At 41.7% G+C, this 22,427-nt stretch overlaps 1 protein-coding gene across 4 annotated transcripts in view; it reads right to left on the bottom strand.

Annotated features, from left to right (window-relative positions):
* The window catches only part of FHIT (fragile histidine triad diadenosine triphosphatase), a 1,407,040-nt gene extending 1,391,677 nt beyond the window's left edge, over nt 1-15,363 (bottom strand). For all 4 annotated transcript variants that reach the window (XM_053896965.1, XM_019469878.2, XM_019469876.2 and 1 more), the window contains exon 1: nt 15,213-15,363. The gene's annotated coding sequence lies outside the window, so the exon portion shown is untranslated. The remainder of the gene's footprint in view (nt 1-15,212) is intronic.
* Nucleotides 15,364-22,427: the final 7,064 nt, after the last annotated feature.

The following is a 22,427-nucleotide window of genomic DNA, read 5'->3' on the forward strand; positions in this document are numbered from 1 at the left end:
AAATTTATACATGTAATAAAAAAGGAATGAGAGTATCCACTGAAATATTGATAATGCAGTCACAAGGGGGGTAGAATGACAATGTTATTTTATTTTTGAGCATTTGTCTTTTTGTTTAAGCTTCTAAAATAAATGTATTTTCTTATGCAGCGGGTAAGAAGATTTTTTTTTTAATGTCCCCTTTTCATAGAATAATGTGGGCCCTCCGACCAAGATGTTGGCCTCATCAACACCAACTTAGTCTAATAACTGCCTGCAGATCCAATGGTGTTAACAAGAAACAATTTATATTTGTGTTTTAAACACAGACTGAGGCTGGGGCACCTGAGTTGGTTAAGCATCGGACTTCAGCTCAGGTGACGATCTCACACTTTTAGTTCGAGCCCCGCATCGGGCTCTCTGCTGTCAGTGCGGAGCCCGCTTCAGATCCTGTCTCCTCTCTCCACCCCTTCCCCACGCATACTCTCTCTCAAAAATAAACATTTAAAAATAATAATAATAAATAGACTGATGCCAACGGCAGCAAGCTGAGATACAGAAAAAGATAAAGAAATTTTGTTTCCAGGTAAATTTGCGTTATATAAATGCAGTATGTTTTCTTTAATTCCATAAATACAGTTTTGATGCTGCCAATTTGAGAAATTATTAACATTTCCTTAAATAAGTCTATTCTCTATTGAAGCTCATTCCCTTGCACAAAATGGAATGATCTTGGAAACAATATAAAGGAATGCTGATTTGCTATGTCATTGATAAAAGCATAGTCATTTACATAAAAAGCAAGTCATTTACATCCTTGTCTTGATCCACTAGACTTCATTATGCAGAAATAATAGCTATCAAGCAGGTCTGACCTTTGTACCATCTGGGGACAACAGCTAATACAGCTCTAGCTCCTGGATCAGAGGACCTGGGCCCACTTCTAGCCTCACCACTTGCTAGCTGGGTGTCCTTAAGCGTTTACTTAACCTCTCGGAGTTTCAGCTTTCTCATGTGTATACAGAGATAGTAAGAGTATCTGCCTCAGAGAGCTGCCATGAAGATGAAATGAGCGAATCCACACAAAAGGGTCTGAGTTTCATTCCTCACCCACAGTAATCTGATAAAAAGTAAGCTCTCTTCTAATTTGGTTTCATCTTATATGTGGAGATAGACCCTCGACCTGGAACATTAGATTCCTTTTTTTCTTTTTTTTTTTGACTTGTAACAAAATGTTTTTTATTTATTTATTGTAAGGCAAAGTATATAACCATTAAAATCAAATGGCGGGGCGCCTGGGTGGCTCAGTCGGTTGGGCGTCCGACTTCAGCTCAGGTCACGATCTCGCGGATCCGTGAGTTCGAGCCCCACATTGGGCTCTGGGCTGATGGCTCAGAGCCTGGAACCTGTTCCCGATTCTGTGTCTCCCTCTCTCTCTGCCCCTCCCCCATTCATGCTCTGTCTCTCTCTGTCCCCAAAATAAATAAACATTAAAAAAAAATTTTTTTAATAAAATCAAATGGCAATACACAGCTCTTAGAAAAACAAAAACAAAAACAAAAAAACTCTTGCCTCATTTCTTCCCATTTCCCAGCTGTCATCCCCAGAGATACCTGCATTCAAGCATTTTAGTTATCTTCTGTTCTCCTCATTCTCCCACGAGAGATATATCAGTTTTCCAGTTTTATTGAGAGATAAGTGACACACAGCATTGTGTAAGTTTAAGATGTGCAGCACAATGTTTGGATTTACATGTATTGTGAAATGATTATCACAACAGGCTTAGTTAACAACCATCCTGTCATATACATACAATAGGGAGAAAAGGAAAAAAATTCTCCTTGTGATGAGAACCCTTAGGATCTAATCTCTAAACTTGCCTGTATACGCTACAGAGGTGTTAGCTACAATCATCATGTGGTACGTGACAGCCTAGGACTTATTTATCTTATAACTAACTGGACGTTTGTGCCTTTGACCACTTTCTTCCAATTCCTTCCCCCCCTCCCTTCGCCCCCTGGCTCTGGTAAACACAAACCTGATCTTTTCTTTCTAAGTTCAGTGTGGGATTTTTTTTGTTCTTGTTTTAGATTCCACAAACAAGGGGCACCTGGGTGGGTCAGTTGGTTAAGCATCTGACTTTGGCTCAGGTCATGGGCTGAGGTCATGATCTCACCGTTCGTGAGTTCAAGCCCCCCATCGGGCTCTGTGCTGACAGCTCAGAGCCTGGAGCCTGCTTCGGATTCTGTGTCTCCCTCTCTCTCTGCCCCTCCCCTGCTCACACTCTGTCTCCCTCTCTCTCAAAAATAAATAAGCATTAAAAAAAATTTTTTTTAGATTTCACAAATAAGTGAGATCAAACAGTATTTTCTTTCTCTGACTTATTTCACTTAGCATAATGGCCTCAGGGTCCAACCATTCTCATTTTTTATAGCTGAATAATACTCCAGGGTGTGTGTGTGTGTGTGTGTGCGCGCGCGCGCGTGTGTGTGTGTGTGTGCGCGCGCGCGCGCATACCCTAACTTCTTTCTCTTTTTATCCATCAACAGACACTTGTTTCTCTAGCTTGGCTACTGTAAATAATGTTGCTATGAACGTGGAGGTGCAGATATCTTTTCCAGTTAGTGTTTTCATTACCTTCGTATGTATGGAACATTAGATTCTGAAGAGGCTCCAGCATCCTATTTTAAGAATTCATGTTGGACATAGATATTTGACTTTTAAGTACAGACTTGACATCATTTATTTAATGTCCCCTATGTTAAACGAGATGCTCAGAGAAAATGGTGGATCTTTTAGACCACTAAAAATCTGCTTCAGCATGTGTATTAGAAAAGGCAACTACTCCCATTTGCTTTGTCCTATGTGTGTATATATATATATATATATATAAATATAAATATATATATTTATATATATAAATATAAAAAATAAATATATATATATTTATATATATATTTATATATATTTACATATATATTTATATATATATATATATATATTTTTTTTTTTTTTTAGAGAGAGAGAGAGCAAGCGAGCAAGCAAGTAGGGGCAGAGGGAGAGAGAGAGAACCCCAAGCAAACCCCACACTCAGCACAGAGTCCAGCACGAGGCTTGATCCCATGATCCTGGGATCATGACCTGAGCTGAGCTGAAATCAAGAGTTGGGCGCTCAACCGACTGAGCCACCCAGGCGCCCCTGCCTTTTCCTATCTTATTCTTTACAAAAAGCACTACTTCATTCTTGGTATTGTGACTAATAATACAAATGAGAGCTAAAACCATCACTCACATGTATTTGGTACTTACTATATACCAGGAAGTATCCCACATATTTTCATGCATTATCTCATTCTCACAATTAACCAATGAGTTACGTTCTGATTATTCCCATTTTTTCTATGTTTATTTATTTATATTGAAAGAGCACATGTGCATGAGCAAGGAAGGGGCAGACAGAGAGGAGAGAAGGAATCCAAAGCAGGCTCGGCCCTGTCAGCACAGAGCCCGAAGCAGGGCTTGATCTCATGAACCGTGAGATCAAAACTTGAGACAAAATCAAGAGTCCAACATTTAACTGACTGAGCCACTCAGGCACCCCTATTATTCCCATTTTTTAGATGAGGAAACTGAGTCACAAAGAGACAGAAAAGTCCTGAGTCCAGATATAAATATAATATATAACAATAATAACATAACAATAATAACAACACAGCACTGGATTTCCAAACATCATCCCTTATGCTTAGGACAACCTTGTACTATTCCCAATAATGGATAAGAAACTAAGAACTAAAGTAAATTAGCTAAGGCAAGATATAGGTTCGTGTGGCCCCAAAACCAGCCACTCCAAGCAAGTGCCCCTCTGCAGACAGAACAAGGAAGGGCTTAGCAGATTCCTGAAGGTCTCCCCTAAGGTTATAGGACATTGGAGAGGCACAGGACTTCAGAATTACCAGATCCAAGCCCCCTCACTTTACAGATGTGGAAAGGGATGCCCAGAGAGAGGATAAGACTTGCAGAAGGCATTGAGAGCCACAACTAAAACCTAGGTCCCCTGACTCCCTGCACCACATCCTTGTGGTGACATGATGAGACCCTGTCACACGGAGTCAGCCATGCCCGACTCTGTGAAAACAGGAAAGGAAAGCCTGACTGCCTCATAGTGATGATGTCGGCCTGTTGCCTCTCCCCCTGCTCCCTGCTGACTCTGGGGACTATTGCACATACTTCTGGCACATTCAGAACTGGCAAGAGCAGAAAAGCTTGGGAAAGGAATCCACAGCCAAGACAGGGAGCTCGCAGTGCCCTTTCATGATCTAATAGGAGCCAATTTCCACTATGATTCTCCTGAAGCAGAACTGGAGATCTGGAGAAGGAGAGTGGCTCTAGCACATGTGGGTTTCTGTTGTAGACACCAGACACGAACATAACCTAAGTCTCTGAAAACGTGATCAAAATGAGCAAGTCCCCTGAATCTTTTCCAACTAAATGCATGCCTTTCCTAGTTTTTGCAATGGATAAAAAACAAATAAGAGAAATTTTTAAAAACAGAATTTTAGACGTGTTGAATTAAAATTCCTTCGGTATTATGTAATCCTTGAAATACAACAGTTGTTTACTAAACTTTGATTTCTAAGCTTCCCTTTGATGACAAATATTAATATTTATCATTTTTCTGATGTTGGACTAATGAGAATCTTAAGTGTTTATGAGAAGGCATTTAAATATTACAGTACGGTGGATGTGTTTGTCTTCTGATCTCTATTTCTCTGTCTTTAACATCAACCAGCATTTATTTTTTGTGTTGAATCCTGGGTTGTTGTTCGCCAACATTTGCAGCAAACTCTATATGGCCAGAACCGATGGCGTCTACGCTTACTTGATGACCAAAGGGAATATGACAGCCCACTAATAACACAGTACTATGGGAAGGATGTAGCCCTGATTTTCAAAGTGAAAACTGGGACCCATGTGCAACTACCAACCAGCAGGAGTAGACAGAGCAACATCCCAGGTTTAATGACACCAATCAAGGTAATATTCATTGAATGGTGGCTACATATCAGGCACTATGCAAGGGCATGCTTCACAGCAACCATCTCACTTGATTCTCACAACAGCTAACAGCTAACTGGTATTATCGTTGTTTTACAGAAAAGCGAGATGCAGAAAGGTTGAGTCCTTTGCTCAAGATGACACGGCTAATGAGAAGCAAAGACAGGAGTTGGTCCTCAGAGCCAGAGAATAGGTTTTTGTCTCTACTCCCTTCCTATGAGCCCCTTCTTGACTCCCAGCATTTGAAAATTCCTATATCACCTGCATGGAGCAGCAGCCTTCAAGGTAACCCAGACTTTCAGATCTTGATGGTAAGGATGAGACATAACTCATCCTGTCCATCACAGGCCATGTGCTGCTTTATGCATGGAGAAAGAGCAAGAAACAGTACTACAAAAGGTCCATGCCTTCAGGGAGCAAACTTCTGAAGAGGGAAAATACACAATATTAACACAATCAGCAAGGCACTCTCTCCAGGAAAGGGGGGAAAGGGGAGGCTGTACGATTCAAGAAGCAGTAAGGGGGCTGAGGTCCAGGACTTCAACAGATTTCACTTACCTATACCCTCCGTGCAACCAAGACTCAGCTAACCAGAGAAGTAATGGAGCAGAGCCCAGAAGTAAGAGGCACAGTGCAAAGTTCAACATCGAGTTCTAAGTTAGGGACCAGGTGATGGGAGGCAGCATTAGCAAAATAGCCAGTACTCCTGCCTTCATAGAGCTTCCTTTCCTTCAGAGGAAAGAGGGCACCAATCAAAAATGGAGGTTAAATAAAAGCTATAAAAAAAAGTATAAGTCAAGGAAGCTAAAACACAGGAACTAACCTACAGAGACCAAAGAAAAAGGCCTCAGTGAGTGTGGAGTGAATTAATTAATGATGAGCAAGGAAATGACTCACAACCAGGAACTGGCAAGAATACAGTTGGAGATTAGGTACAGACACTGGGGTACCAGGCAAGTCAGAGACTGTCAAGGCAGAGCCCAGTGAGGTCCATGGTCAGAGCAAACTTCAGCACTGAGTCAGATTTGCTACCGGACCTGTCACCAGGCTGTAATCCCACATTCCACCTGCCTGCTTACCTTAACTTCCAGACATCACCTACTTCCAGATCCTGGTCCCACTCTCCACTTACCTGTCCCTAGTGTAGGCAGCTCCTACCACACCAAGAGTGACTCACAGCAACCTGGCCAACCCAGAGTACCAGAAGCTGCTGTGTAGACCACCCAAATCCAGTGATTAGTATTCATAAGCATAAGAGTAGTTAACACATGCCAAGAGCTTTATACATACAATCTTACTCAACCCTCACAACATCCAGAGTCAGTGACTGTTACAAGTTCCATTTTAAAGATGACGAAACAGACCGAATCAAGACCTGTCCATGTGTCCACATCTCGTACCCGGTAAAGCCGCATGCCTTGGGTTTACAGATCTGGGTCTCTGAGCTCAAAAATAATAAAAATGTAAAATATAATAACAATAATAAAAATAAAAGCTAACATTTACTAAGAAATTATTATAGGAGAGGTACTCGTGCTAATATCTTATATAGATTATCCCATTTTATTCATACCTTCCTATGAGATACACACTCACTATGTCCATTTTATAGAAGAAAATAAAATTCTTGGGCAACACAACTTGCCCAAGATCACCCTCGGCCTGTAAGAGACTGCCCTATGTATTTGCGAACTCCTAACGCTCTTCATCGCATCACAACAGAATGGTAGCATAGGAGGAGCCATAAAGAACTGGAACCTTGCTTTCTAAGTGTGGCCCATGGACCAGCAGCATCTGTACCACCTGGGAGCTTGTGAGACATGCAGGAGCTTCTGGCCCCACCAGGACCTTTCCATATCATTCCAGCCAGTCCCCAACCCACGAGAGCTGCACCCAGCTGTTTCATCTGCACTGGGAAGCCCAACACAGCTAACTCCTCCAGGCCAGGGAAGAGCTGGCCTGTTGCCTCTCAGAAGTTCAAGAGCCTAGAGGAAGCTGTGGCTTAGAAGAAGCTTTCTGTCCTTCTTGGAGGGGCCAAGAGAAGGCCTCAGCTGCAAACTTCATCTGTGGTCACTGGCTGCAGAAGCTTCTGGCCTTGCTCGTACCCACTCAGCCAGCAGATCCCAGCAACTGGGATTTCACATGGCAGTGGCCACCTGCTGTTTTTGTACCCCAGTATCACTTCCCCTCTTCTGAAGGTGCCAGCACCTCTCATTCATCAGGTCCCCTCCGTGTGATAACCAGGCAAGCAGGGCACAGCACAGCTCAGGAGGGCACCATTCACATAGATATTTGTAAAAACAAAAAAACTTTCCATCCCCCCCTCCACCTGACCATCTTTGTTGTTGTTACACCCCTTCCATACCCTCTGCCTTTACTTCTCCGTCTGGGTGGCTTTTTCCTGCCCTCCTTGGGACCACTACCTCTCTATCCACCAGCCTCATTCCTGGGAGAATCTGAACAGGAATCGCCTGTGCTCCTGGGCTGAGACAAACAACCTTACCCCAGCAGGTTCCAGCCCCCTCCTCTGCCGGTCCTCCCAGCACACACCTGCTCTGAGGCATCCTTAGAACGTCTCCGGGCACAACCGAGCAGGTACTGTCCTGCTGGTAATGTGGAGACTTAAGACAGCAATGAGTTCTAGGGTGTTTTTTTTTCCCCAAAATGAAGACATGGGAAGAAGACCTTAAGCCTTGCAGAAAATGAAAATTTTGTTCTTACCATCCACCACATGCTTCAGTGATTAAACGACTACAGACCATACTCTCCTCCAAACCGTGCTCAACTAAAATATGCAAGCACTAAACCTCATGAGGGAGTACTGATACTTCCACATTATCTGTGATGGGTTTTAGCTCCAATAGCTGTGAGTCTGAGAAACTGCAAAATACACTGAATTTTAATGGAAATCTGATTCTTAATAAAAAGAGGTAAATCCATAACAAGGAAGACTAATAAACACATAAATAGACTCAGAAAGAGCCTTTCAGTTCCAGAATACTGTCGAGGTGTGCCTTTTGCAAACCTCTTAGCCAGTTTCTCATTTTCCCCTTCTATTCCTACTTATTTATCATTAAAAGAAAACCTTGGCATATGTACAAAATATCCCCCAAATATGTAATTTTTAAATGGATTTTAAACCCTCCAACGAGAACACTTTTTCCTACTCTCTTTTTCCCCTCTATTAAGTCAACACAGTAGAAAAATAAAACTACTACAATTGTGAAATGACCTCCTGGTGAGTAAAAAACGCTCAGGAAATGCTGAAAAACCAAATTGTGGTGCAGGGTAATCGAAATTCAGGCCAAGAATGCTCCTGGACACTGGATACAAGGTTTTAAATATAAATATTCAGACAGATACAAACCTACATATACACATTTTCTATAAGAAAAAAAAAAACTTTTAAAAGGAAAAGGTCCCCAAATACTATGGATAATCCATCAAATGGAAGGTATTTAATCAAATTAGCTTAATTATTCTGCCCTGAAAAGGAGGGTGAGGGTAACTCTAAAAAAATTAAAAAGGAAACAAATCTTTATAATAGGCAACTCTCTGGAAGCCTCCGTTTCAGGCTACTGAATTAGAATGGTCAGATGCTACTGGTTCATTCCCACGGTGGGCGTGGGGCCTACTTAATTAAAAACAAAAAAAGAAAGAAAGAAATTTAAAATAAAAATTTAAAGAATGTTACTAGTTAAAACCGGTGGTAGTGTGTATCTGAACAATAGTTGAAACCTTTACAATAATGAAGCCACAGCTCACGAAAGCATGTAACTCAGTTTCTTTTGAACATAATTGTAATGGGTTACTATTTTTTTTTCCAACTATGAGGCATAAAACAAACTAAGTATCAGGAAGAGAAACACAGCCTGAAACAAAATTGAGAATCCTAAGTCAGGCGAGCACAACTAGAGATACAAAATGGGACAGGGGGTGGGGAGGGGTGCCTTTGGATTTGACCCCAAAGATAACCCGGAACACAACCTATGGTTGTAGTTCATCAAATTCCAGGAGAGCTTTGTGACAAGGCTTTCATGCCCAAAGCCTTCAAAATGCTACATTCTACATATTTCCCTCCCCACACAGGACTTTCACCTGTTAGACTGTACTGATTCATTTCATGATGTTCTGTTGTTAGAATCAGTGGTTGTCACTCCTAAATGCACTTCAGACTCACCTGGGAAACTTAAAAAAGAAAGTAACGCTGCCTGCCTCCCCTCCCACGCTCTGATTTAATTTTTCTGGATGGGACCAGCCCCAGGTGACTTGAACTTGCAGCAAGGGCTGAGAACCACTGGTTGAAAATCAATCCAAACAGGTTAAAATTATGTAAAGAAGGAAGCACCATAATTGGGCTAAGTAAATTTACATGAGGAAGCAAGGTGCCTCAAATTCCCTTCTTAATCAGATATAAGATGATACTTTAAGGATCCCAGATTTTTTCTTCATCAAATTTAGAGTCTCAATTGCATGGGAGAAATATATCTAGTTGCCCATAATGCTCCAGCTTTTACCAAAGGACTGAAGAAGTTTGGCACATCACATGCGAGACGGAGACAAAAACTGTACAATGAAGAGTGAACTATTCCATCTAGTACTCAAAATATGATAAACAAGGTAACGTGGAGCAGGGTGCATGAGGTTGTCTTATCAATTAACAACAGTAAGAGCAAATTCACAGCTACCATTTCTTGACTGCCGGTTACTGTGCTAAGCACTCTCTATGGGTTACCTCCCGGAAAATTTCAACAATTTGAAATCTGAAACAGGAATCATCACCTCCATTTCACAGATAATAAGGAAACTGAGACTCAGCAAGACTAGGACATTATCCCCAAGTCACACTAAAAGTAAGGTGTCAAACCAAGACTGTAATCCAGGTCTTTGACCCTCTAGCGTCCATTCTCTCTTTTTTTTAATTTTTTTTAATGTTCATTTATTTTTAAAAGAGAGAGACCGAGCACAAGCAGGGGAGGGGCAGAGAGAGACAGAGGCAGAGACAGAGAATCTGAAGCAGGCTCCAGGCTCTGAGCTCTGAGCCGTCAGCACAGAACCCAAAGCGGGGCTCGAACTCACAAACCGTGGGAGCCTGACCTGAGCCAAAGTCGGACCAAATGAGCCACCTGGGCGCCCCTGTAGAGTCCATTCTTGTAACCACCACGATCTCCCATCTAGATCGCGCAAAAGTTTCCTCAATACTTGCTCCTCATAGTACAGTCCGTGGACCAATGGCATCAGCCTGAATCTCTGGCCTATTTCACATATACTGAATCAGAACCAGCAGCTATGATCAGCAGGAAATTCCTACGGTCATTAAAGTTAAAACAAACAAACAAACAAAACACAGGTCTACCTGGACAATTCTCTCTCACAAGCTCATCATCATCTATACTGCATCCACACTCTTAAAAAACAAATCCTATCATTTCATTTCCCCACTTAAGACTATAAAATGGTTTCCCAAATGCCCTTGGAATAAAGTCCAAAATTCTTTTACAATACAGGTAACTGGACTCTGAATAATATCACTGGTGGCTGCCAGTGCAGCCCTAGCTCCCCAAGTCCCACAACCAGTGATTTTTATACCCCAGACACAGAGACCTTTCCACTCATCAAACCCCAATACCCACTCTTCCTTTCCTACTTCCTCTTTCCTGCCTTCCTTCTTCCTCTAAGCTCTTCCCTGCCTAAAATTAACCACCACCCACCACCACAACCAACTCCATGCCAGCCACATTCACAGCTGTGTCTCCAGGGCCTACCAGTGAGGTGCCTGGCACAGAGCTAGGTGCAGGATAAATGTGCAGAATAAACAGATGCTACTGAGGGCTTCTGCTGTTCCCTCTGCCCATCTGCTCTTTGCTCTTCCCCATTTCTCCTTCTCTGTCCCCTGCAGCACCCCTTTTCTCTCACTCACTCCTTATCAGTAACCAATAGCCTCATGGCTATTGCAGGTGTCAGCTTTAGAGAGACACCTGCCATGTCCACGTGTCCATTGCCCTGGGGTTAGTCACCAGCAGGGTGATGACTGTTTCACTTTAACCCTGAGACACCTGGAATAGGCCTAGTCCTTTCCAGAAATAGAAAGAAGCCCTCACTGACAAGGGCAGGCCGCTTTTCAATCTGATATTTAATATATAGACGGAACCACAGATCAGGGACCTCTCAGCAGGCAACGTAAAGGCGAAAGCTTGACTATCTATCTCTCTCCCCACGCAAAGAGTATCACTGTGCTGGCAAGATCAATTATCAAATTTGCGGGCACACTTGACATGTGATGGTCAACCTGGCTGTTCTAAGAAATCAAATGGCAAATCCTTTTATAAAATAGACACCTGCCTCAAGTTTAAATCGTGACTAAATGTGATATATTTTCATATGTTGTTTACTTTTATTACAAAAATAAGAGCTACTAGCCATCTATTGAACACTAGCTACTGAGTGCCTGACAACATGCTCCAAGCCTTAAAAACATCACCTTATTTAATCTTTATCATCACGTTATGAGGTACAAATGCTGATTATTCCTAGTTTACAGAAGAAACCAAGGGCTAAGTGCCCTAAGAGGGAAGGCTGGGATTTAAATCATAGGCCTCCAGACTACCACTCTCTATGGCTTCTTTGCTATGTTTTGCTATTTGGATCACTTTCTCGTCTGAGAAATCACAGACATGGACATTCCCAAAGAAACAGCCCCTTGGAAGATGACCTCAAAGGCTGAGATTTTTTTCATCGCAATGTAGACACCGAAAGGAAAGCAACCTGCTACATCTTATATTTCAAAGCATTTCTATCTTAAAAGAGATTCAAGAAAAAGATGTGGGAACAGAGCTTAGGGATGCTTATGAATGCAATTTCACAAACATTTTTTCAGTGTCTACTAGTGGTCAGGCATGTGCTGGAAGCTGAACAAGCAGACTGTTAGCTGGGAGAGCGCTGGGCGGGCGGTAGGGAGGGGGCAGGAGGGGTTGGGGAGAACATCTCTCATGATGACTGTTTATGAATGTTTAGTCGATAATTTATAAAAACGTTAGTTTAGTAACTAATTATGTAGAAAGCATCTTTCACACACACAAGAGGTAAGTTACCTGCTTTATTATCTACGAACTGAAAGGGCCAATGTGCCTTCTAAAACTAAAGTTTTATATAATTCAAACAACGCATGTGTATATTTCTGATACCCTAAGTTAGCTAGTGGGTTAGAATGTAACTTGTGCGAATGCAAACACAGTGTCAGATTTTGTTCTCAAGGGTCTGAAAGAAAAAAAGGGAAAAAAGCATGGGGAACCAAAACAAGACATTCCCAAAATAGAAAGGGAGCATATTGAAGCTGCATGTATATACAAATAAAGAGAGGAGCACAGAAATATTTCCTAAAGCATTCCACCAAACGCTTCCAGGAATAGGAACAGGATGAGAACACCAAATAAAAGAAATCATGAACCTGAAAAGTCATATACAGTACTATGAGGCCTCCAGAATCCTGTCTCCTGGCAGAAACAAGAGGCTTTTGACACGAGGGCATGAGATGAAGACCATAGATCACTTTCCTCATTTATAAAATAAAGGAGTTAAATTAGATGGTTTTTAAGGTCCTTCCAGCCCTTAGTCATTAGCTCCTTTAATCCATGTGGCCCCTGCACCTAAAGAGGATGGGCATATGAAGATGCTCAAAAAATATTTGCTTAATTAATAAAATAGTACGACCTTACCAATAAGAAGAGGGCCTTTACAACAATGGGTCCTGGACTATGGCCTACAAAAAACAAATTAGGAGGGAAACCTTATCTAAACAGCTTCACATCTAGTGCTCCTCCTAGCTGACTGATGGTAGAATGAAAATAACCCTGGACTAGGAAATGAATCGCTCGGGTCTAGTCTCATCTCTGACACAAACCAACCCTATGACCTTGGGTAAACTGCTTTAGCACCTGGTCCAGTTTCCTCATCTCTAAAAGAAAGGTATTATAAAGCTAAATATAGCTAACATTTGTGGAACTTTTACTATATGCCAGGAACTGTTCCAAGATCTTTGCCTTAAATTTAAATGATCTCAAAGGTTTTTGCAGCCCTAACATTTAGTCTCTGACTACAGAGGAAACATGGTATAATGGAAAAATTCCAAATTCTGTACTCAGAAACGTTGGGTTCCCTCACTCTGTTAGGTGGGGTCTTTTTCTTTTCTTTTTTAATTATTTTTAATGTTTATTTATTTTTGAGAGACAGAGCATTTGTGGGGGACGGGCAGAGAAGGAGGGAGACACGGAATCCAAAGTGGGCTCCAGGCTCTGAGCTGTGAGCACAGAACCCTACCTGGAAGTCAGACTCACAAACTAGGAGACCATGACCTGAGGCGAAGTCAGACACTTAACCAACTAAGCCACCCAGTACCACCACCCCCACCCCCAGCATCTCAGGTGCGGCCTTTTTCTAAGCAGAGACTATCAAGGAGACTGGGTCACAATCCCAGTACTTCTATTCACTAGCTGAGTTAATTTGGACAATTTGCTTAACTTTAATTGCTTTACTAAAACTTTTAGTTTTCTTATATGTGAAATGCATATAAAATGGTTATCTCATACAGCATTTGAGAGAATTAAACTATAATAACCAAAGGTAATAAATATAAATTACATTTTATTACTAGGTGTGTCATGTGGACAAATCATATTCTCAAGGTTTTTCCTCATCTACAGATGGCAGGTACGGTGTTACAAAAAGAAGTAATATGAACACTCTGTAAATTATCCAGTGTTAGCTGTGTTTGAAAGCATGCATATTCCCTAACACTTGGAAAAGCACATACAATACTCCCCTATCTAATACTTGTAACAGCATATACAATCAATGACGACGACACCTACAAAAGACATCTTTACTAGCTATATCTCTCCAGTACCCAACAACTGCTTTCCTAAACAATTCTCTCTAGTCCCAGCTCCAAGCAGGTGGACACAGAGGCTGCCAGCCAAGAACGCAGTGCCACCTGGAAGTTGTAGTTCCGAGTCAAAGGCGCAATCCACAGAAAGGCTGGAAGTGAGACTTCATCTCCCAGGAGACACCTCGCCGCACCACATGGCACGCTGGGAGATAGAGTACCAGCCCGCCGGGAAACAGGCGGCAGGACTCCAACTCCCAGACGCCTGCGCTACTCAGGCCGCCGGCAGTAACATGGAGCCTGAGAGGGAGAGTTCAGGCACACCCGGCTTAACAGGTGCGAGTAGGAGTCGCTTTCGGTAGTCCCAGGCCCAGCCTACGTCAGGGCCTTTCTACAACAACCACTGAGCTCATTTTTCTGCTGGTCCCCGGCACATTTCTTGAGGGATCCGAAATAATAAAGCAGTAAATCTGCAAGTGGCAGACTTCCACAAGCAAGACCTCTCTTAGCTTTCGGCTCCAGCCAGCATCCTTGGGCCACTTCGGTAAAGATCTTTAAGCTCTTTTTTCCCAAATAAAGCACTGTGAGTGGCTGATCCAAGGTCATATAACAAAAGAATCTGATCCTAGAGAGTCGCCTCCAACTCCAGTTCCACTAACCAGCCTCCCCTCCCCCCTCCCCCCCCCCACACGTTTTAAATCCCCGCGTATTTTTGTATGAAAAACTACATTAATCCATAAAATAGTCCAAACGAGTCCTCATGAGTTCCCCCACCATAAAGCCAGTGCTTTGTGTTTTCAAAATGTCAAATGTAAGATTCCCTCCCAAAACACTACCTTCCCTCTACCTACATAGCTCCTTTCTTGGGCACGTGTTCAGCCCCCTCCCTTTGCGGATCCCAAAGCCGGGTGATTAACACAGTTTTGTTGGGGCAGCGATTTATGCTACTTGCCTATGACCTTGGAAAACCCTCAAAAAGCGGCTAGTGCCAATTACACCACCAGGTCTGGGTGCCAGGGTATCCCTGGAGCCGCTGGTGTGGCCCATGCCTTAGTTTACTCCTTTGTGCAGCGAATGAGGGGCGGGTTAGGGTTAAGGCTGTTGCTCAGAATGGGGCCTGAAAAGGTTCAAGGGGTAGGAGCGTCCTCCGGACAGACAACCTCCCCTGCCTCAAGGAGCTGTGCGAGCCAGACCCCATCCCACTGGACTGCGGGAGTAAGGACCAGACACGAGTGGAAACCCAGACCCGCACCCCAGAAACACTCTTCGACTGGGGCTTGCCCCCTGCCCCTACCTTCCAAGATCTTGGCAGCTGGGAAGTGAAAGGCAGAGGGAGGGAGCGCGGGGCAGAAGCGGCGCCTGGGCGTGTGCCCACTGGGGTGGCCACCTGAGGGACCCGGTAACCGGAGGGCAAAAAGTCTCCGGACTAGACGGAGCGGAGAGGGGACTACAATTCCCAGACGGCACCGCGGCGAGGGCGGGACCTAAGATGGCCGCTAGTCTGGACAGACGCAAGGGCCAATAGGCGTAAAGTATGATCCTGAACTGGGCCAATCAGAAGCCATAATGTCAGTAACTCTGATTCAGGGGTAGGAAACGTTGTTTTCAAGACAACAACTGAGGTGAGAATAGCTCTGGAAAGGGATTTTTGTCATAAACTGCACAAGCCTCCTTTTTCTCCAAGTGACAAATAAGACTTTTCAGGCTATTCTGCTTTTTTTCCCTCCTACTTCCTTTCTTCCTTTTAACTACCCCCCCCCCCCCCCCCACTGGCTGGATTTACTTTCACTTCCTCTACTCACTCTGGATCGTTCTTGATTACTTAAGCCTTCTTTTCCTCATGTTTCTCTCGCCACACCGGCTCGCAGACCTTCACTTGATCCATCTTAAGACTACACTCCGCCTTCCCTGAAATCCTAACCAAAATTGTACCGCAAACTCCCTTGTCTCTTCCTGTCTACCATTTTTGTGCTGTTTTTCTTTTTAGCACTTTTCCTTACCAGTGCTGTGTGTAATTCATTTATCTTTTTTATCGTCTTGTCCCCTATAGTGGAAGATCTAACTAGATGACGATTTTTGTTCTGCTCACGGCAATATTTTTGGCACCTAGAAGTATATATAGTAGTAGGTACTCAGTAAATATACTTTGAATAATTGAATGAAATCTAGAGTAGTCTTTATTTTCTATTCTCCCTTTCTTTGGTGCAGATTTATTAAATCCATCTTGAACCACCATGGGACCCTTGTGCTTGCTCCCTTTTCTAATTCAAAATCATTCTCTCAATATAGTCTAGGATGTTGGAGAAATCACTGAGTCAGATGCAATTCCTAACTTCAAGATGTTCCTGGTCTAGAAGAGTATGAAAAGTAAAATGAATTTTGCGATAAATGCAATTGCAAATTGCAGAACAGCTAAATAATTGCATAAGGTCGTGCAGCTCATGTACAGGGACTAGAATCTTGTCCTTCAGACTCTCCATATTGCACACTATGCTCCTTATAACAACCTCCCTTATTCAGGACTGCCTACTTCCCTTCTCTTTCCTCCCATTTCTAGTGCCAAAGAAGAACATATGTTTGCCAGTCACCTTTTACATTTAAGGAAAAACAAAGAGCAATTACACTTGGACAAACACCCAGATATGTCCCTACTTTGCCTGGCACCATTTCCTTTTTTTTTTTTTTTTTTTTTTTTTTTTTTTTCCTCACTTGTTTCTTTGGCCTGCTTCATTACATGCAAGTGATTACACCAAGTCTTAGATCTCTCATCCTTTCTGATGTTTGAACCCCATGGAGAGTACCGAGGTGTCCTACAAAATGTCCTGGTGTGAAATACTGATGTCCTAGGAAGCTTGGCTCTCAGAGAATGTCACTGTGGACTATGGTCAATTTACAGGTCATCACACAAACACCATGGCCACATAGAATATTAGAGAATTGTGAATAACTAGATGAAATTGAAGATAATCACAGATGAACCAGAAATGTGATCAATATGTATAGAGACTAATTTTGTGTGTAGAAATTAAAACCCCTGTTCAGGCTTCCTAGCTTAATCTTCTGTCAATTTGGGGTTGTTTGCTGTGATACAACAGTTCTTTCTAGCTTTTATGAGCACAGACTCAGCTCAGCAATACCAACCTTTCTCAGGCTGACTGGCATGAGAGATTTCAACACATGTGTCGGCAGCCAGACTAAATGTGGAAGGACTCATTGAACCATGTGAAAACGGAAAGCTCAACAACTAGACTCTTCTGAGAAAGTATCAACCTATTATCACTGCATCTTCTACTTAGCAATCAAAAGGCAAATGTCATGAATATACTCAGGATTTAAACAGTGGTATCTAATGATTATGAAACCATTGTTAGGCGCCTAGTATGAACATATACGTACTATTTCAACTGTGAGCTATGCTGTTTGCTGGGCTCAAGGTCAGCCATGACCTTCAGCAATATATACATACATAAAGAGCATTAACACATGGCACTTGCCGTGGACCAAGGACATCAAAGTGCCAAGACAATCAGTGGGGATGACTGTATGATCTGCAACTTGATTAACAATCGCCAGGAGATAGTATCTTAGCTTGAGTTCTCCCAGAAGTATATCCTGAGACAGGTATTCAAGTGCAAGTCAGTAATTGGAGGAAACACCAGTAGAATAGAAAAGTGAAATAGGGAAGGGAAGACAGACAAAAAAGCATGTTACTACAAAGGGTGATTGAGCTTAATTCTCCTGAGGAACTATACGAAACAAGTGAAACACATGCCATAGACTGAGCTATCCCACCAGAGGACAAAAGAACTATGTTGTTTAAATACTAACTCCCATCAGTCAGTAATTGGAGTCTGTTTTCAGAGGCAGTTAAGTCCCTGGTTCTTTGGGCATGCTATATGAGGAGGCAGAGTTGCCTCAATGTCCAGAGAAAGCCAGGCAGCCAGGTGCTGCCATTGAAGTCAGGCTGGTGTATCCTGAAATGGCAAGGGAATAGGGGGTACTGGCAGGGCACCAAGAGGATCTGCTACAGGTGGCTTTGTGTCACCATAAGCTCATATTGCTGACACTAGCAGAATAAGAATAATTCAAAACTTACATACCAAAAACAAAACAAAAAGCAATCTATCACCTTGTATATTTCATCACGTGAACAATTAATATAGACAGTACTTTCTAAATTCTCACTAACACAAACAAAAAACAAAATCTAGAGCAACAAAAGCCTCTTGCACTGGGAACTCTGGGACCTTGAGGCTTCAGTGGGACTGGGGTTTAGTGAAAGGGAAGGAAGGAGATTGAGAAAAGGGGGAAAGGGAATTGAAAGAAATATTCCTGAAGACAATATGTTATTCATTTTGCGATATTGCAGAAACACATATAAAGGGCTCGGGATCTTTGCAAAATTAACACTAAGTACACAGACTGTGGTCTTTAGACCAAGAAGACAGTTTTGTGACAGACCTCTATGCATGGTCCATTGTAGCACTTCTTCACAGCAAATAGCTTTACTTGAAGTTATAGTCACCATTTATTTGTCTTTCTGTTTATCATTGATCTCCTCCAAATAAAATGTAAGCTCCCTGAATGCATGAAATTTCCTTATGTCTTACTCAATAGTAGACACTCAATAAATACAAAGTAAATAGGGAAAGTGCTAGAAGGGTCCAACATTATACCAATCATCACACTGTGCCAAGCCATGAAGTAAAGAGACAAAAGTGACCCTACAATAACCTCCCATTATCAAAAAGCTTGAGACCATCCTAACATGTGGAAAGCCTGGTGGTCACATACTCTTCCACTTAAGTCAAACACTCCTCCCAACAGCATCCTCTTCAAGCACACAGGACCCACAAGGAAATCCTTACCATGGAAATAGAATTTCAAAAGTAGAAAGGCATTCGAGGTCAAAGAGTTCAACTCTCTGCATAATTCATCTCAGCCATATGTTATAGGTCATAATCCAGAACTTGGGAGATATTTGGAAAAATCATCTCTAATAAGAAAATATTGTATTAGGAAAAAATGATGCATTGTTTCTGTAATACAAATCATACAAAGGTTGGGAAACTCAGCTGTACCCAGATGCTCACGTCTCCTTCACAAATTTCTCAGCCCATAATCATTTAGCTTTTTGGCTGTTATTGGAGAAATCTGGTTGTTAATAAGAACCATCTTGTGATGTGCTGAAAATTCTGTAAATTTTTTCCTTATCTTTTTTTTTACCCTCTCCTCTTATTTATCCCTTTGTTGTTCTGTGTTAAATATATTCCTTGGGTGGATTTGTTCATCAGATATTTAGAGATCGGTCTATTCCCTATAGTTAGTGAACATATGCATGCTGTCTCCTTTTAACTATGCCTCATAAATAATCACACTTAATCCTTCTTACTGCCATCTTTTCCAATCATCTTCCAGTTACCTAGAACATAAGGTGCATAAAACTAAGCTCAGTGTCCAAGCTGTGATCTCACTAGGGTGGCTCAAAGATAAGCTCTGATTTTTCCTCACTCTCTTTCAAGAAATTATGCCTCTAAACACATTATGCCTAGTTTCACTGCAGCTTTAAAGGCATTCCATCATTCTTGGGGGGGGGGGGGGAGAGGGAGGAACGCTTTTTAAAAGCATTTCCTAAAAATTAAAAAGTATATTTCTTTCATAGAGGACTTAGTGCAGGGTGGGATGCAGCTTCGGCTCAGTTTTTCATGTATGGAGGGTTCCTCTGGGCCAGCCACTGTGCAATGGGCTGGGATTCACCAGTGAATCAGACACAGACCCTGATATTGCACTGGAACAGAGACCATAAGCAAATAAACTAGTGAACAAATCTATGTGATGCTTTATATATTTTTTTCCAATATATGAAATTTATTGTCAAATTGGTTTCTATACAACACCCAGTGCTCATCCCAAAAGGTGCCCTCCTCAATACCCATCCCCCACCCTCCCCTCCCTCCCACCCCCCATCAACCCTCAGTTTGTTCTCAGTTTTTAACAGTCTCTTATGCTTTGGCTCTATGTGATGCTTTAGAAGTCGATGCCAGAATGAGTCAATTCTACCTATAGAGGAGGAGAAGGGGAGTTCTAGGCAGAGGTAACAGCATGTGGAAAGTGCCAGAGCTCAGACAAGGTAGAGTCATTGGTCCACAATCCAGAGTAGAAGTAAGGCAGTGGGGAAAGCAGCTGGAGGAGTCCCAAGAGCCAGTTCATGATGGTTTCACAAGCACACTTCTTAGTTTGCCAAAGAGCAACTGAGAGCCTTGTAACTATCAAACGAATTACTTAACTTTGAGGCAAATAGAAAAATGCATTCAACAAATATTTATTGAGCACCTACCAATGGCAGGCATTGTTCTAGTTATTAGGGGATGCAACAGTAAATAAGTCATAAAAAATCCCTACCTTTATGGAACTTCCAGTAGAGAAGACCATACATTAGTACACAAATTTATAATATATGGTAGGATGATGAGAAATGCTAAGGAAAAAATGCAGAGTGGGGGGCTAGAAGATGATGGGTGATCTTCTGTTAGCTAGGATGGTCAGGAAGGCCCTTTGAAGAGATATCATTTGAACAAAGATCTCAGTGAAGCGTGGGGGCCTCAGTGAAGTGAGGAAGTCTATGGAAGAATGTTCCAGAGAGAGGGAACAGTATGTGCAAAGTCTTTAAGATAAGAACAGGCTTGACATGGTGGAAGAATAGCAAGGCAGTCCACGTGGCTGGAGAAGAGTCAATGAGAGGAAGAGCCATACAAGAGGAGGTAAAAGGTAATCAGAGGCCAGAGCATGTAGGCCACAGTAAACCTTAAGGGAAAATAATAAGCTATTCCATAACTGTACTTGCCAGATGGTGTATATAGTATGATCTATTTGTGTAATCATTAAAGGATTGTGTTACACATATAATTACCAAGGTCCATAATCACTCATCCAAAACTTTTGGGACAGGTGTGTTTTGGAAATTAATCTTACCGTTTTTAGAAAAGGTAAGATGTTGGGGCACCTGGGTGGCTCCGTCAGTTAAGGGTCAGACTTCAGCTCAGGTCATGATCTCACAGTTCGTGGGTTCAAGCCCCGCGCCGGGCTCTGTGCTGACAGCTCAGAACCTGGAGCCTGCTCCGGATTCTGTGTCTTTGTCTCTCTCTGCCCCTCCCCCGCTCACACTCTGTGTGTGTCTCTCTCTCTCTCAAAAAATGAATAAATGTTAAAAAAAAAAAGAAAGAAAAGGTAACATATGCCTACATTATATCTCTAGTGTCTACCACTCCTACAGCCGCCTTAGAACAGGACCCTGTCATCAAACATTGACATTTGTGCAACAAAACATACATGGGATAATCAAATGCTATAAATAGGCCAGACTTCTGGTTTTCAAAATTTTTGGATTTTGACATTGCAAATGAGAGATTGTGGACCTATACCTGCACCTCTGGTAGGAAATTGGGAGCATCAAAATAGTTGTGAACGATGGTTGGGGAAATGAGATGGCATGGCTGTGGCAAGAGTATCTTTTATTCGACTTTATACAGTTCTGAACTTCTGACCAATATTTTTTTTTTGCCATGTATTAGTTATGGCATTGAAATAACACTAGTTTAAATTAAAAAATAAAATAAATGTGGACTCTAATGATTCTATTCTTGTAGTCTTTGGGTGCTCAACAAGATGGACTGTATTAAGGGAAAATATTTTAAGCAAAAAAAGTAATGGAAAAGATTTTGAATGTGCATTACAAAATTGCTTCTGAGTTTGAATGCTTTAGTCATGACACTCAACTTTTTCTGTGTCCTCTGTATGCTTTTCAGATTTTCTTTTTTTTAAATATCTTTTGTGGATTGGAGAAAGTCATAGTATCGAGATGACTTTTTTAAGGAATAGGAAAATTTATTTCTAAAATTCAGTATAAAATATATTTTTTAAATTTATGGTAAATCACATTCCCTAATGTTCCAAAAACGTTCTTCTGTTTTCTTAGAGAACACGGTCCATTCTCTGGACTTATAGTTGTTTCTGTTTTGTTTCATTTTGTTTTTAAAACTAATCTGTGGGGTTTTTGTCTGTTTTGATAACAGGATGTCATGCTTGTGGTAAATACTTGCCTGAAAGAGATTTATAATGTGCAAGCCCCTAAAATATTTAGACATTCTAAAATTGTAATTTGCCAACCTCCCTATTTCCTACCACTCTCCCCCAACAAAAATTCGGAGAGATGTATTTAACAGATGCCGTGTTCTGTGGTGAATGTTATTGGCTATGTGGCTGAAAACTGTAATTAGCCATGCCTCACTGATTCATACATGAATCGTTTTGAGGTTTATTATTCCACCAGAATGTTAATGAACATGAATACAAAATACTTTGAGAGATTTTCTTTTTATCTTGGTAAAGTACATATGGTGAGAGAAAAATAATCGTTTAAAATAATTAATGAAAAACTACTTCATTTATAACTAGATCCTTGATTTTTTGAATAGTAAATAAGACTGTATAATTTATTGGAGCCTTGTGT

Source organism: Panthera pardus, unplaced genomic scaffold, assembly GCF_024362965.1.
Source record: "Panthera pardus isolate Hobbes unplaced genomic scaffold, ASM2436296v1 HiC_scaffold_8, whole genome shotgun sequence".
Classification (NCBI taxonomy): domain Eukaryota; kingdom Metazoa; phylum Chordata; class Mammalia; order Carnivora; family Felidae; genus Panthera; species Panthera pardus.